This window comes from Lynx canadensis, chromosome C1 (assembly GCF_007474595.2).
Source record: "Lynx canadensis isolate LIC74 chromosome C1, mLynCan4.pri.v2, whole genome shotgun sequence".
NCBI lineage: Eukaryota > Metazoa > Chordata > Mammalia > Carnivora > Felidae > Lynx > Lynx canadensis.
The window spans coordinates 156589709-156605242 of NC_044310.1; the positions used below are offsets into that span (position 1 = coordinate 156589709).

Here is a 15534-nt window from a genome sequence, read left to right on the forward strand (position 1 = left end):
GGTTGACTATCTTAGGGAAGGGAGCTGTTCGTAGAAGGATACGGAAAAGGGGCTCATGGCATGTGCAGTAATGAGATCGAGGACCAAGAGGAGTCACAGGCAATCAAAATCTAGAAGAGGAGCCAGGAAAGAGATGCTGACTTGGGGATGATCATCAATAATGCACTGAGGAATAAAAATCAGAAGAATGTTTGACAGCAGTGAAAGGGCAAACAAGACTGTGGGCTGTATGCGTAGCCTCAGAGAGAACGAGGCAGTGCTGCTTATTCCAAAGCTATTTAAGGCAGCAAGAAGATCTCATTAACTCTGGAAAGATCTGGCTTTTCCTACCCAATGGAAGAAATTGAGTGATAAGCTGCAAGTTGCAACTGAAGTTGATTCCTGATTCATAAAACCAGGGAACAAGCAAGGACAATGCAGCTCCTGGCTAGACTAACGCCCTCCCTCCCCTCCTCTGCCCTCCTGTGGCCCCTTCCCCTTTGCCAGATTTATCGTAATCCTGTACTTTTAGGGTGTTAAGGAGAGGATTAGCAGACTTACATTAGCCAGCTGTGAGAAGGGCAAGGATGTAAACTTGGTAATAGCATCACTCCTCTTCATAGAAACGTCTACGGCAGCAGAGTTAACTATGGAAGGTTGTAGAGCATTTATGAGAAAAATGAAGATATGCTATTTCCAAGGTGAAAGGTAAATGATCACTCTCTTTTACTGATGTGCCTTGTTCATGGCTGTCCAATCATTTAATAAAAGAGACCATTAAGGAGATGGTCCCAGGAATTCCAATCAGATCCTAGGGTGGCATGGCAGAGGGTAACCCCCTTTAGGGGAGGTCCTGATGTTTTCACAATCAAAGATCAGTCTGTATAAAGTCACCCAGGGAATAGTGACACTTCCAAATAACCCCCAAATAATCATGTCTTTCTGCGTTCCTCTAAATTAAAGATTTTAATTTCACTGACTTATAATGACCACTGGTGGCCCAAGTCCTTGGGTTGGCAGTTCTGCATTTTGACTTTGAAGAATTCTGCCAACGACAACAGTGAAATTGTTACTTTTGGATAAATAAAACTATTAATAGTTAATGATAACATATTTACTGAGACTTACCATGCTCTATATGTATCTATACATATCATGCTCTATGCTTAGAAGCCTCATAGTCACCCTCTGCGGTTGGAACTAGCATCCGCCCCGTTTTACAGAGGAAACTGAGGCACAGAGAGAGGAAGTACCTTGCTCAAAATGACACAGCTTGGAAGGGGCTGAGACAGGATCTGAACAAGGCAGGTTGGCTCACCAGAACTTGTATGCGTAACCACAGTGCATGCTGCCTCCCAGATATCCACCATCTTAAAACAGACTTACTGTTTTAAGGCAGGTACTTAAAAATAAAAATCAGGATCTAAGAGACAAAATTGGTGCCCCTCACATATGGGGTCCTCTCCCCTACATCAAAGAGCTGTCACCAGTGTGGCTTCTATCTTGCCTAAAAGGTATTTTTGCTCCTGCAAGGCAGTCATGAGGCCTGTATGGCGATCTCCTTGGGGACCTGAACAGTGAGCCAAGAGAGGAAGTGCAACACTATCAAAAAGCCCTCCATGTTCTCCAGCATGACCATTTTAGAAAAATTAGGGCTGATATGACCCAAAATACAATACCATCATCTTTTTATCTTAGTGCCTTTCAGCTACGATTTTTTAGACACCTCAACTATTCAAAAACTTGATAGCTAGTCCCAGTTAAAGCTGTGGAAAGGTGAAGCTGCTCTGAGGATTACTTTGTTGTTGATGCTTCTACATCTTATTTCCTGCTTTAAGGGAAAAAATGAAAACAAAATACTTTCTTCCTCAGATGAAGGTTTCCCCTTGTTAACGTAAGGGGAAAGAAACATACTGCTGGAGAAGACAGTGACGGAGCAGATTTAGTTTATATTCAATGATGACTTTAGAAACCCACATGTAAAATTCTTGACTGAATGAGCATGTTTAAAACCACCTAGGGGGTGCCTGGGTTAAGCGTCCAACTTTGGCTCAGGTCATGATCTCGCAGTTTGTGAGTTCTTGAAATTCTTGACTGAATGAGCATGTTTAAAACCACCTAGGGGGTGCCTAGGTTAAGCGTCCAACTTTGGCTCAGGTCATGATCTCGCAGTTTGTGAGTTCAAGCCCCACATTGGGCTCTGTGCTGACAGCTCAGAGCCTGGAGCCTGCTTCGGATTCTGTGTACGTCTCTCTCTCTCTCTCTCTCTCTCTCTCTCTGCCCCTCCCTCACTTGTGCTCTGTCTCTCTCTGTCTCTCAATAATAAAGAAACGTTAAAAAAATTTTTAAACCACCTAAAAAAACTATGGTATTGGGTATACTCGGAAGACTGCCTCTAGCAGGAAAAGGGGTAAGAAGATGGGCAGCTTAACTGCCTCCTTAAGCTTTATGCTTTGTGTGAGGGTGAAGGGCAGCTACGGTGGTAAATAGAGAACAATCAATGACCTATGGCTTTAATCGAGAGCAGTGTTGAAGATACTGGCCACCCTCTGCCCAGAGTGCTCAGCCCACTCTGGGGAGCAGCACTCCCAGCTGTTACTTTTTTCCTCAGTAATGACATCTGTTAGCTGATACAGCTGACACTGGGCTAGGGAGGGTTGAAGAGTGTGAGCAATGTTCCATCACTTGCCAGCTACAAGGAATGGCCACCTTGATCATCCCCAAACAATAGAGCTAGTCATTCCTCAAAACAAGGAATAAAAAATTATGTGGTGAGGGGCGCCTGGGTGGCTCAGTTGGTTAAGCGTCTGATTCTTGATTTCAGCTGTCATGATCTCACGGTTCGTCAGATCAGCCGAGTGGGGCTCCGTGCTGACAGCATGGAGCCTGCTTGGGGTTCTCTCTTCCCCTCTCCTGCTTGTGCTCTTTCTCTGTCACTCAAAATAAATAAAGAAACTTAAAAAAAAAATCTGTGGTGAATGTGGGACCATACATGTGATTTTAAAAGTAATAGCATCAGAGAGTTGATCCTTATGGGCAACTCATCACATCGACTGTCCTATGTAGCTATTCTCAGGTGGGACTCCCTCTGCTACCCAATACATTGCTACCCACTGTCCCCGAAGAACCAGCAGTAGTAGGGATTTAATTCCATGTTTTAAAAATTTTTTTGTTTATTTATCCTTGAGAGAGAAAAGAACACGCATAGGGGAGGAGCAGGGAGGGTGGGAGGGAGGGAGGAAGGGAGGGAGGGAGGGAGACAGAGTATTGGAAGCAGGCTCCAGGCTCTGAGCTGTCAGCACAGAACTTGACGTGGGGCTCAAACCCATGAATCGCGAGAGCGTGACCTGAGCTGAAGTAACTGAGCCACCCAGGTGCCCCCTATTTGATTTTTATGCAAGAACAAGAACAAACAAAATCAAGATGCTAAATATTCAACCAATACTGGAAGAGTGGTGATAAACTGGACGCCTAGGAGGTTCTGGTGAGGACGGCCAGACAGCAGTGGGTGATGGAGGTAATGAGACCAAGGTGACGATTTGGACTCTAAGTGCAGAACAATTACTCAAGAAATTTAAAAAGGAGACAGTTTTTAAGCTGACAACCCTATTTACATATTCAGCAACAGGTATGTTTTTCTAGGGGAGCAAAAATGAAACACTTAGTTGAAATGAGTATCATTTACATCATACATATTATAGTCAGGGTATTTTTTAAATTGCAGGAAATTCTGAACTAAAAAAAGGAAACACATCAATCATCCATCGGAAGTATACCTAAATACACAAGGTGTTAAGCAACAGGAAAATCATGATTAAATTTGTCCACCCAGATTGCATTTGTGAACTTATTTTTAAACATGGTGAAGGTAGATTAAAGTTTCCAGCTGCTGTTAAGAACAGAACTTGATGTGTGATATAATACCAGGGCTAACTGAGAGGAAGCAATAGGTTAAAAGCTTAGGAAGAAATCAGAAACACAGTTACACACCAAGTAAATGGTTGCTAGAAACTAAATTAAAAAAAATTCCTCATCCTACAGATAGTTCACCAAGGTAAAAATGTAGCCAAGAACACAAATAAAGGAACACAATTATATTTCTTCACAAAACCACCGTATCAAAGATGCAGCTGCCTGAGAGAATAAGAGAGGGACAGAAGAGTCTGCGGTGGCCTGACATTTGCTACGCAGGGTCTCACAGGACAAATGAGGAGCCCTGTTCACAACCAAGTGACATTTTGGCAAGTCTATGCAGAGGATTTATTTCTAACTGGCTGCAGGTCAGTTAAATATATATTTTTTCCATTTCCAAAAAGTTAATCTGCCAGAGACCCACAGTCTGCTGTTCAAACATACATTCAATTCTTACTTAAGCAAAATGTGAAATTTGGCACTGCTCTGGACGAGATACTGGCATTAGGCTCTTAATGAGAAATGGGGAGATGAAAATGATGAATTCATTCTTGCCTGGGTAATGTAGTAAGAAATGACCGCATTCCGGCTTCTGGTTTCTGAGATGTAATTCTGGAAGGCAGACACCTCTGGAATGCCCATCCTGCTTAGTCTATAAATCTGAACCGTACAAATGCAGACCCCCAATTTTTACTGCCAACACATGCCAGTGATGTGATGAAGACCAACGAGACCCAACAGCACCAAGAACCTCACATATTTTTATAGGGTGTAGAATGGTATGTGTTAAGTTAATTTGATCATTCATTCATTTGACAAATATTTATTGGATATCTACTAGGCACCCAGTATCATCCTATTCTTCCATTTGAGTGCTCTGGGATAGATCAGTCAACAAAGCAGACAAAAAAAACAAAAAAAACAAAACAAAAAAAAAAAAACCCTGGTGTGGAGCTTAGTCCAGTGATTAGTGAACTCACTCAACAAAGCCACTGAACGACCAGCATTTCCCGGAAATCACATTTTAGCAGGCACGGCCACCCACAGTGCTCAGAGTCCAAAGTGGCAATGACCTATTAGAAACTTGGATTTCAAGGGGTTGCCATGGTGAAATGGAACAGACTAGCTTCAATTTTAAGGACAATTCAGATTACCTAGTTGGGTAAAGTAACAAACATTTACTATACAGAATGCTTAGTAGTTGTTATAAACACTTTTCAAACCTTGCTAGACTGCAAAATCCTATTAATTATAAAAAATGTTATAATGGCCAACTAAGTCACTACTAAGGGAACATGAGTGTTTCTTCCAACTTAACACACTTCCCCAAAGATGGGGCTTCCCATGATAAACATCTAAATCAGAAACACTAAGCCGAGAGCAGAACATCACTTGAAGTTGTGTGCCTGGTCTGAGATTGTCCTTAGTGTTGGAATATTCAGCCCCGGGCAGTACCCTGGTGTGTGGAGCAGGCTACAGGAACGGGTGGGGGGCGGACAGGGAAGGAGTAATAATCTGCTTGAAAAGATGTAAGGAGACGTGTGTTATAGCTTTAAAGTGGGTTGGTTTGATGGGGGTGGAAGAGGTCTTGGAGTGAGGTCAAAACTATAATCCCCAAAAGCAATAACGGGATGTTAGGATGATATCGTAATGATCTTTGAGCGAGAATACTGTGTGTTGCTGCTGCTCCTGCTGCTTTATTAGTCATGTGAATACAGCGTGCTCTGTTAATGCTGCGGTCTTGCACATTAGGCGGGGACCACACACTGATGGAGTTTGGCATTAATGGGCAAGATCAAGAAAGTATTAATAAGTGACCAGGGAATCTGCCTAGGAGATGGGAGTATCGGCAGGACTGACCGTCACTGTGGGTGTTCTTAATTGGGGTGCTCGTGTGGGCACCCAAGCCACAACTGACCAAGGGCCTGGCTCCCTAAGGATTCTGAGTTTCCTCTGCTATCCAGTGTCAACCCTCACGGGGGTGTGTAGCTCCTCCTCCCTCACGGGAAACAGGTTAGGACTTTATGTTCTACTGGCCTGGTATTAAACTTTTCCAAAACTGGACTATTAAGTGCACGCTGAATTCTTCTGGTCCAAGGCCTTGTCTAAGGACGCTGGTGATTTCCAATGAGTTGTAAGGGAAAGGGAGTCTTTAAAAAGCTGCAGTCACCTTATATCGCTAGCCTGATCAAAGAGGGAACAATCATGCTTGTGTTCTGCTTAGAAAAATAATCTTTAACTTTATCTGGGTCCGCAGAGATGGCATGATATTTATGAAGGAAGACAACAGGATGGCATCAGTTAGCACTGATGCACTCTACAGGGGTTGGAAACTCACAAATCTTCAGGGGCCAGGGAGATAATATAAATCAGTCACAGAGGAGGGGGCAGAATTTTTTCCATTTAGGATTTCATGCCCAATTGTTTTCAGATCTGGTTTTTCTAAGACAAGCCAAAACTGGATTCTTATGTCAGCTCTCTCATTTTTTAAATGTTGGCAACTAATTCCAAAATTTAAAAACACTGCCCAAGCCAAACAAGATACATTTGTAGGCAAGATCCAAACCTTGGGCCAGAAGGATGCAACTTCGGCACTATAAGCAAAACACTGAAGGAACTGTCGGGAATTGGAGTCAGAGCAGAAAAAAAAAGAGGATGTGGGATGAGTTATTGACTAAACTGTGGTTCAGAGGCTTTGCGGTAAAAACTTAAAGCTCAACAGATTTCAATTTTGGTATGCCAACAGAGGAAAAGAATTCCACAGGCACAGAGACATTCAATTAAGACTGTCTAGGTTCATTTCCTCAAGAAATGTGATTAAATTAAGGCTTGAGATCGAAAATGTAGACTGAAGTCATTTTAAAAACCAGTTTTTCACAGTTTGGGAATTTATTTTTTACATATTCAAACAAAAGGAGTCATGGCATAAAGTCAGGGGAAAGTCTATAATACATAATTAAGGTTGAATTTTGCATACCAAGTGTAGTTAAGAGAACAGAACAACACAATCAGCAATGAGGCACCAAGAGTGTACTAACTTTAAAAGACGGTTTGTCTAGGGGTGTCTTGGGTGACTCCTGTTGAGTGTCGGACTCTTGATTTCAACTCAGGTCATGATCTCATGGTCCGTGAGTTCAAGACCCCCACAGGGCTCTGTGCTGACAGCTCAGAGTCTGAAGTCTGCTTCGGATTCCGTGTCTCCCTCTCTCTCTGCCCCTCCCCCGCTCACACTGTGTCCCTCTCTCAAAGATAAACATTTAAAAAAATTTTTTAAGAAAGAGGGTTTGTCTATTAAAAACAAACCTATGTATCACACCAAATAAAGGTGCAGAAACAAAGTAGATTTTGTTCTTCTGTCAAGTATGGGATGCTCACCAACTAATTATGAGCAAAAATGAAGGTGCATTTTGCTTTTTACTCCTCTTTAATATTCCTCTTTTGAAATTGGTCTGTAAACAGCACATCTAAATAGCACATTTGAAAGAATGTTACACTACCATGGCATAACCTGAAAACAGCAAGTATTCTAAAGACCCTTCTATTCCTAGAATGTAGACGACTTGAAAAGATGATGTAAGACTATCTAACAAGATTATTATGGGGCCAGCAGTGATTACGGTGGCTGATGCCCCACAGTGGGTTCATGGAAATCTCAGCCCCCATCCCCACTAGGTCTGTTTAGGGACGTGAGTGACAAAGGCGGCTTCCACGAGAGAAACTTTCTTCCTCCTTAGAAAGGACCACAAAAAGCCAAATGTGGATTAGGAAACATGCAGCACTGTCTGCCACTGGAAGCCTCTTAGGACGATGAAGGGATGAGCTGTGGCGTAACGTCAAATCTGGGGCACCTGGGCTAAGAGAACCTGGGCTAAGATTCTGGCCTTGGCCGATGCCGCGGGGATGCTGAACAACCCTGAAACCCCCCCTTTCCTCTGGATTTCCAGTTCTATGCACTAAAGTTCTTGTTTAAGCCATTTTAACTATTTTCTCTTACTTGTAGCTTAAATGATTCCAATTGAAAAATATGTTCTTCCAGAGAATCATTCAAATTCTTCAAAACATTAAGAGTCAATTTTTACCCAGTGGGTGTGGTTCTCTGATAGGCACTGATTGTGTTCATACAAAAACATACTGGACTACAAAGAAAGATTTCTTCTCTCTTAGAAGTTTCTTAAAATACCACAATCTGCTAGGAATAGTATATTTAATTTGGTAATGAATGTTAATAGGCTACATACAAACGAAGCCATTTTTACAATTCTGTCCAAAGGACATTCCTTTGGAGTCTCCCCAAAGGAAAACTTCATTTGCCAATCTGGAATACGGTCTTAAACCAGGGAACAGCTTGAGTGAATGGCAAGAGAGGACATACCAATACCTAAGATGTTACTAAAAAGTTACAGAGCTTCCCATTTGCTATGAGCATAAGGAAACCACGGTCTCAAATATTATGTGAACTTAATTTGCTCTTGAAACACTATGTATCTGCAAGAATTGCTACACTGTCAGTAACCACCTTCTCACCTACCAAGAAAAAGGTAGTACTTCAGACTGGGTATATAGTAAACAATATTCACAATAGTTACTAGTAAAGAAATACCAACATTACTGGTTTCAGTATTTATGTATGATGCTAAATTCCAAATAATTAAATATAATTTAATAAAGTGTCTTTTATTGAGATGAACTTCACATAACAGTAACTCTTTTAAAATGAACAACTGGGTGGTTTAGTACATGCAAAACATTGTGCGACCACCGCCTCTGTCTAGTTCCAAGGCGTTCTCATCACTCCAGAAGAAAACCCCATACCCATTAAGCAGTCATTCTCCATTCCTGCGTCCCCCTGGCTCCCAGCAGCCACCGATCCATTTTCTGTCTCTATGGATTTATCTATTCTGGATATTTCATATAAATGGAAACATAATATGTGACCTTCTGTGTCTAGCTTCTTTCACCCAGCATAATGCTTTCAAGGTTCATTTCATAGAATTCTAATAAACTTAAAAATTATGCCAGAAAGAACGTGGATTTTAGAACTCCCTGGAGAGAGTCTCCAGTACCGCCACAGAGACTCTATAATGGGCCCACACAAAGAAAAGTATATTAGACAAAGCTAAGGCCTCCCGGTCACAAAACTCAACTATACAAACACAGAACAAGAGTATGCTGGGGAAGTAGCGTCCAGATGGAAAAGAGATTGCCAATGGGGACGCAGCAGGGAGCAATATGCTGCAAACATATCAGCAACAATTAAGTCTCGATGAGAAGACTGCAGTGTTTTACCCACTTTTTGTTTTTGCAAATTTGAATTACTTCATAACAAAACACTTAACAACCTAACAGAGTAGTTTACTCCGCTATCAAGTGAAGTCTAAGAAACGGTATTTATATTACCTGAAATTCTAGTACAGCATTTGATGCCATTAGTGGAAATGGGGTACTCCCATTATGTATAAGCTCTGAAACCCCCAAACCACATTAGGACTCTCGAGTCTGTACAGGATAATGATGGACACTGCCCTACAGAAGGATACAGAAAAACTAGAAGAGTATGGCAAGAGAGATGAGATAGAGGAGGTTTAAATCAGTCTATTATTGCCACTGAAGAAAGTTCATTAGGAAGAAGAAATAAAGGCGGGCTTTGAAGCAGTATTTGAATTCTGCACTGAGCAGAAATTAAAACAGAATGGGTCTGGCTCCACATCAAGACCTCCCAGTCAGCAAGTCACCAATGAGCAGGAGCCTCACACAAGAAGCAGCTCCTTGGCACTGGAGACAGGGGGCCAGGGGACACGCTCAAATGCTGCTGCTCCCTCCAAGCCCCTTGGTCAGGGACTGAGGTCTGTGCAGACACACAGGGCCCCGGGCACAGAGGCGCTCTGTGCTGGCCGTAATCCTCTGTTGGGACCGTTTTGAATTTATTATTCTTCGAAGAAGGGACCCCATATTTTCATTCTGTGCTTGGCCCTGCAAATCGCATTGCCAGTTCCGTATGTAGGTACAGAAGATGTAGTCAGTTATTTAAATAATTACAGGAGATATCAGTTAATGGAGCCTGCATAAAATTGGAGGCTAAATAGAGTTCTGTACAGTAATTTCTATGCCATTCAATGTTTTTATTATCTCTACTCCCCTACTCCAGAAATTTTGGAAAGCTTTTATTTCCCTAGCAAGTACTGCATAGAGAAGGTAAAAAAGGAATGGCCAGTGCTATCAGACAGCTTTACTAGTTTATAAACACTCTAGAAATCACCACTGCGAGAAAACATTGTCTCAGCTCCGTATCCAGATCACCAAGACAAAGGTTAGTTCAACAAGAACTTATTTTACTATGCCTGTGTTCTGAACATCAGGCTAACCTGAATGCCTACTTTAATTTAGGTAATTAGAGTATTAGTCCCTGAAAGAAATTTCACTAAATTCTACTGCAATTAATGGGCTAGAAATGGCAAGTCTGCTTTAACCCAAAGAACATGAATATTTTATATCTTCTGTACTCTACTATAATGAAAATAGTTCTACTGTATATATTAGTGCTACCTTAGCCCACACCATAATTTGTGTGAGATTAAGGCAATATTATGAAATGGAAAATATACTTCATTCTCCTTGGGAATATACATGAAGGCATATATCTGCAATTAATGTCCAAGTCTTTCCTTTTCCAGAAATCCTAATTTCCCTTTGATACAATAATTGGATTCAGAATTACTAGAAGGCATCTCTGAAGCTCTCCTGGTCCCTAAACATTAACTTACAAGTCACTTTCCAATGCCCTCAAAGTTAAATGAACACAGAATGTTGAAACATCATTTCAGCTTTTAATTCTCAAGTCCTCCAGAACTACTGCCCTGTCCTTCTGTGGTTCCTACACAGCTCAGCCAAGTGGGAATCAAGTTCAGGCAAAAAAGGGATCTGAGCCCATGTAAACTGTGCATACAGACTCCCTGCAGGTGAATGAGGCTAGAAGAAAGCATTTATTTGCCCTCTTTGATAAAAAAAAAAAAAAAAAAAAAAAAAAAAAAAAAAAAAAGCAAAAAAAAAAAAAAAAAAAAAAACCCAAAAACAAACAAACAAAAAAACCAAAAAAGGCAGGAAAGGTTCAAGTTCTATACTTTACCTACATAGTGACTCAATTGAAAATTGAACGGCTAGGATTTGGTTTTAACAAGGCACTATGGTGAATGGCTATTTACAAGGTCCTGTACCATCTGGCCCTGGTGTTCTGGTTGAGGCCTTATTTCACATCACGCTCTCCTCATTCACCTGATCTGGCCACACTGGTCATGTTTTACCAAGATCATTATCTCTGCACAAGCCATACCTCTGCCCTGTGTGACCAGGCTGAATCTAAGAGTTCACTCACATGTTTCTTCCTCAGAGGGGCTGACTCTGCTCTTGCATCTAAATGAGGACCCTTATTTATTACTTTCTTTATAGCACAAAAGAGCACCTTTTTCCTTGAGAGCACGTCTCACAATTTCTAATGTTACCCACACCTGTGTCTTCCTCTCCTGTTACACTGGGAACTTCATGGAGACAAGAACTCTGTTTTGTTCATTTGGTGTAGTTGGCACAGAGTAGATTACATGCTCTGTTTATTGAATAAATGAAGTAGGGCAGCTTCGGGGCCTGCATGACAAAGTGTGGTAGAAGGCCCTTGTTCCCACTTCTGCATGGAGGCAAGTACCACTCTGGCCCGATAATAAGGAAGTGCCCAAGGACCTTCAAAAAACAGCACCATTGTTGTGGGCACTGGGTTCCTCATGCTGGCTGGTGATATTTCACCAGTGAGGATGCTTCAGTCTCTTGGGCAGGGAACAAGGGGAGCCAGTGAGCCCACCGCATGGCAACCAGTAAGACAAAACAATGTGACCCCTGGGACACATTCCTTTGGGGACTCAGTAATATCCCAGGGGAATTTCTGTTCTCCTTGGCTAACAGCTATTTGGTCTGTAGACATTTGAAATACATGGATATTTCAGACTATGGCAAGAAGCCTGAGGTGTTATATTTAATAATTGCTAATTAACTACAGAAAGCACCGTTCAGTTATTTTAAGTATAAAGTTCTATGTTTTTGATGTTAAAAAAAAAATCCACCCTAAGAAAAGATCAAAAATTTCTCATACTCATTCCTTACCTGGTAGCAATTTTTATGAGCACTGAAGCTAACCCTTTTTTTTTTTTTTTTTTTAAAGAAATCCTGAGAGCTCCAGCAGGAGCTGAGAAGCCCATCAGTCAGAACAATCTATAAGGTTTTGTTTTGTTTTTTAATTTTTTATTTTTGAGAAAGCATGAGCAGGGACGGGGCAGAGGATCTGAAGGGGGTTCCGCGCTGACAACAGTGAGCTCAATGTGGGGCTCGAATTCACAAACTGCGAGATCACGACCGAAGCCTGAAGTTGGATGCTCAACCAACTGAGCCACCCAGGTGTCCCCCAGAACTATCTATGTTTTTATGCTTCCCAAGAGTAGTGTTGTCCAAATCATGTCCTCTAATTTGTATTCTACCTTTCTATTGGATGTTAAATTTCAAGTGCATGCCATTTTCAATTTACCACTCAGCTCCACTGACAACTATGACAATCAGAAGCAAAACCTTAAGAAAAATATGTGAAGAAATGACAGTCAACTCAGAGGGAAGGGAAGCAAGGTTATAGCCTAAGCAATTTGGAAGCCGTTTCCTGTCCTCCTGGCATTGCATATCACAGGCAGATGAGAAAGAGCAGAGAGCTGGCAGAATTCTGACCCCAGAACCATTCATCCAGGGAAGAAAGAGGCATGAGCATATTGAGTTTCTAAAGACCCAGCGAACAATCACAAACTGGTAGAAGTCTCAAAATCTGCTACAAATTAGTCCTCCTGGGGGTCTATTACTGAAAAGATACTTTGAATGGGATGTTCTCATTTCAAGTAACAAACCTCTTAAGGCAGACCAACTTCCCTAAGGGTGAAGATTAAGGCATTTTGCTATTAAAAAGTTAGGCACACCCCCACCCCAAAAAGAAAAAAACAAACCTCCCTCCCAAGTCTAACAGGCAGCTCCTTCTTTGCAGTCCATCACAGTGTACCTGGCCAGAGGACTGTTGAGCCAAGCCTGTGAGTTTGCACCCACAGTTATTCAAATGTTTTCCTAACTACAAATTCCTACTGGGTGGTCTTAATGTCTCACCCAACATGAAATCCTCCAGGAAAACCAACATTTATAGAATGCTTGCCATGGCTTACACAGTACAGTCGCTACTTCTGATGAACATTGGCTCAGGAACACAACTGGACACAAATGTTGATGATACAATGGGAAAAGTGTAAATGTGATGAAAAAAGACCTAACGCTCAATCTATTACAATGCGGTCAGTCAAGGTCTCTCCTAGCCTTAAAATGAATCTGGGCTGAAAACGTTCTTATACACCTTTTGGATACTCAACCTAGCAGTGCAAGAATAAAAACTAGGTTTTCTTGGGTTTGCCAAGAAGAACTTCTTTGTTTTTAAAAAATGGTAAGCAAATGCAAGCTACAGGATCAAATAAATGTAAGATTATAATTAGACATGAAGCTAAAAAATAGTGATGACAAGCCCACATCGCATCAAAAATGTTGACCTAATTTTCTTTCTTGGCTTCAAAATTTTTTGATTGGGTAAACAGGGAGTTCTATTTTCTGTTATACAAGAAATTAGGAGGCAGTATATTCTCCTTTATCTCAATTAGTAGAGAAAAAAAATAAAGAATTGGTTTGGGATTAGGAGATCTGCCTTGAATCTATTAACAAGCACAACTGGGCATGTACTTGTATCTACAATACTATATTATTGATGGAATAGTTAGGATTCATGTAGGCCCAGAGATTTCTGAAGTGGGTAAATACATACACACACACACTAACTATAGCCAAAAACAAATCAATCTACTAATAGAATAGACTGTGCAGGAAAAGAGCCGTTTAATTTAAATCCTACACAGCTGGTAGTGTTAAAAAAATGGATAATATTATAAAGACTAGGTTTCCTGTACCAGAATAAACCTACTTTACTTTCACCAGAAAGATATTCTCACTACAAGTAGGGACTGGTAATTTGGAGTTTATTGTAATTTCATAGGCAGAAAGTTCGGCTAGATTGAATACAATCGTCAGGCATATCTGATTCTAGAGTTAAAATACGGATTAAAATAAATTAAAACAGGACAATCTGAAGTAATTGAAAAAAGCAAGACTCTGCTAACTAAGTTAGCTCTTTCAATATATAATCATCAACACTGATTCTAGTCCTTTCCAAAGAACTCGATTTCTGAGTATTTGAGAATTCAGCTAGAAATGGTAGTCATTCATCTGGAGTATCTAGGCCTAATCCATTTGCAAGCTCTTGTTTCACTTAAGTGAAATTAAGTACAGATCCTAACTGGAGTCTATCTATATCAGTGGTTTTAAAAAGGATCCACACCTCCTAACTAAATAAAAAAGTGACAAAGTTAATTAGAAAATTAGGGCTTACAGTATGGTTTACTGCTGCACTAATTCATAATCATGTAATAAAGAAACCGAGAACACCTTTGAGGGAAATTACAGATGTTATTTTATGCTTTTCTACAAGTTCCTGGAAATAACATTTGCCCATATTTTGAAAGGCAATTTTAAACTGTCCCCTCCCTAACTCAGAATGTCTTTATAAACAGTAAGTCTGCCAACCCTTACCTGGATATTCAATCATTTTCCATTAGAATTTTCAGATAAGCAGAGGGGGCGACTGGGGCTGACAGTGAACTTCATCACAGGTGTGGGAAGCTTATTTTAGCTTTTGACTTGGTTTCCTAAGAAAACGTTTCTTCTGTTTAATTCCCTTAAGGTTTGGGGGAGGGGATGGTCATCAGACTATAAAAAGTATACTCTGTTAAAATAAGAATTATGTTTTAATTCAGTCTGTCTTTCTGTTGCAATCAAATAAACTTAAAAATATATTACCTTAGGTTTGTGACTAAATTAACGTTGAGTGTGTGTTTCTATGTGCTCTGCACATTCTATGTGCTGGTCCCAGCACTGCACAGAACAAACAGCTCTTTCAATATTTAATCATCAACACTGATTCTAGTCCTTTCCAAAGAGCTTGATTTCTGAGTATTTGAGAATTCAGCTAGAAATGGTAGTCATTCATCTGAAAAGCATGGTACTTTTATATTAGACAGTTCCAGATTAACACTTGTAAATACTTTAAAATAATTTTTGTATACTAATTTTTCATGTTAAAATAAATTTTCCTATATTGGGAATGATACCTCAATAAAGATTTTTTAATTTTTAAAATTTCTTTTGAAGTTTATTAATTTTTGAGAGACAGAGACAGAGAGAGACAGAGTGTGAGCAAGGGAGGGGTGGAGAGGGAGACACAGAATCCAAAGCAGGCTCTAGGCTCTGAGCTGTCAGCACAGAGCCTGATGTGGGGCTCGAATTCACAAACTGTGAGATCATTACCTGGGCCTAAGTCAGATGCTTAATGACTGAGCCACCACGCACTTCTAAAGATATTTTAAAATAGAAAAAAAAAAACCCAGATACTTGGGAAGCCAGGAGCAATGAGCTACAATCAAATTTGTAGGGGCACATTTTGAATGGTAACCCTATGTACCATATTAAACCGCTCAA

At 40.7% G+C, this 15534-nt stretch overlaps 1 protein-coding gene across 2 annotated transcripts in view; it reads right to left on the reverse strand.

Moving 5' to 3' along the window:
* STK39 (serine/threonine kinase 39) overlaps nt 1–15534 on the reverse strand; it is a 315140-nt gene that overhangs the window by 41381 nt on the left and 258225 nt on the right. The gene's annotated exons all lie outside the window — the stretch shown is intronic.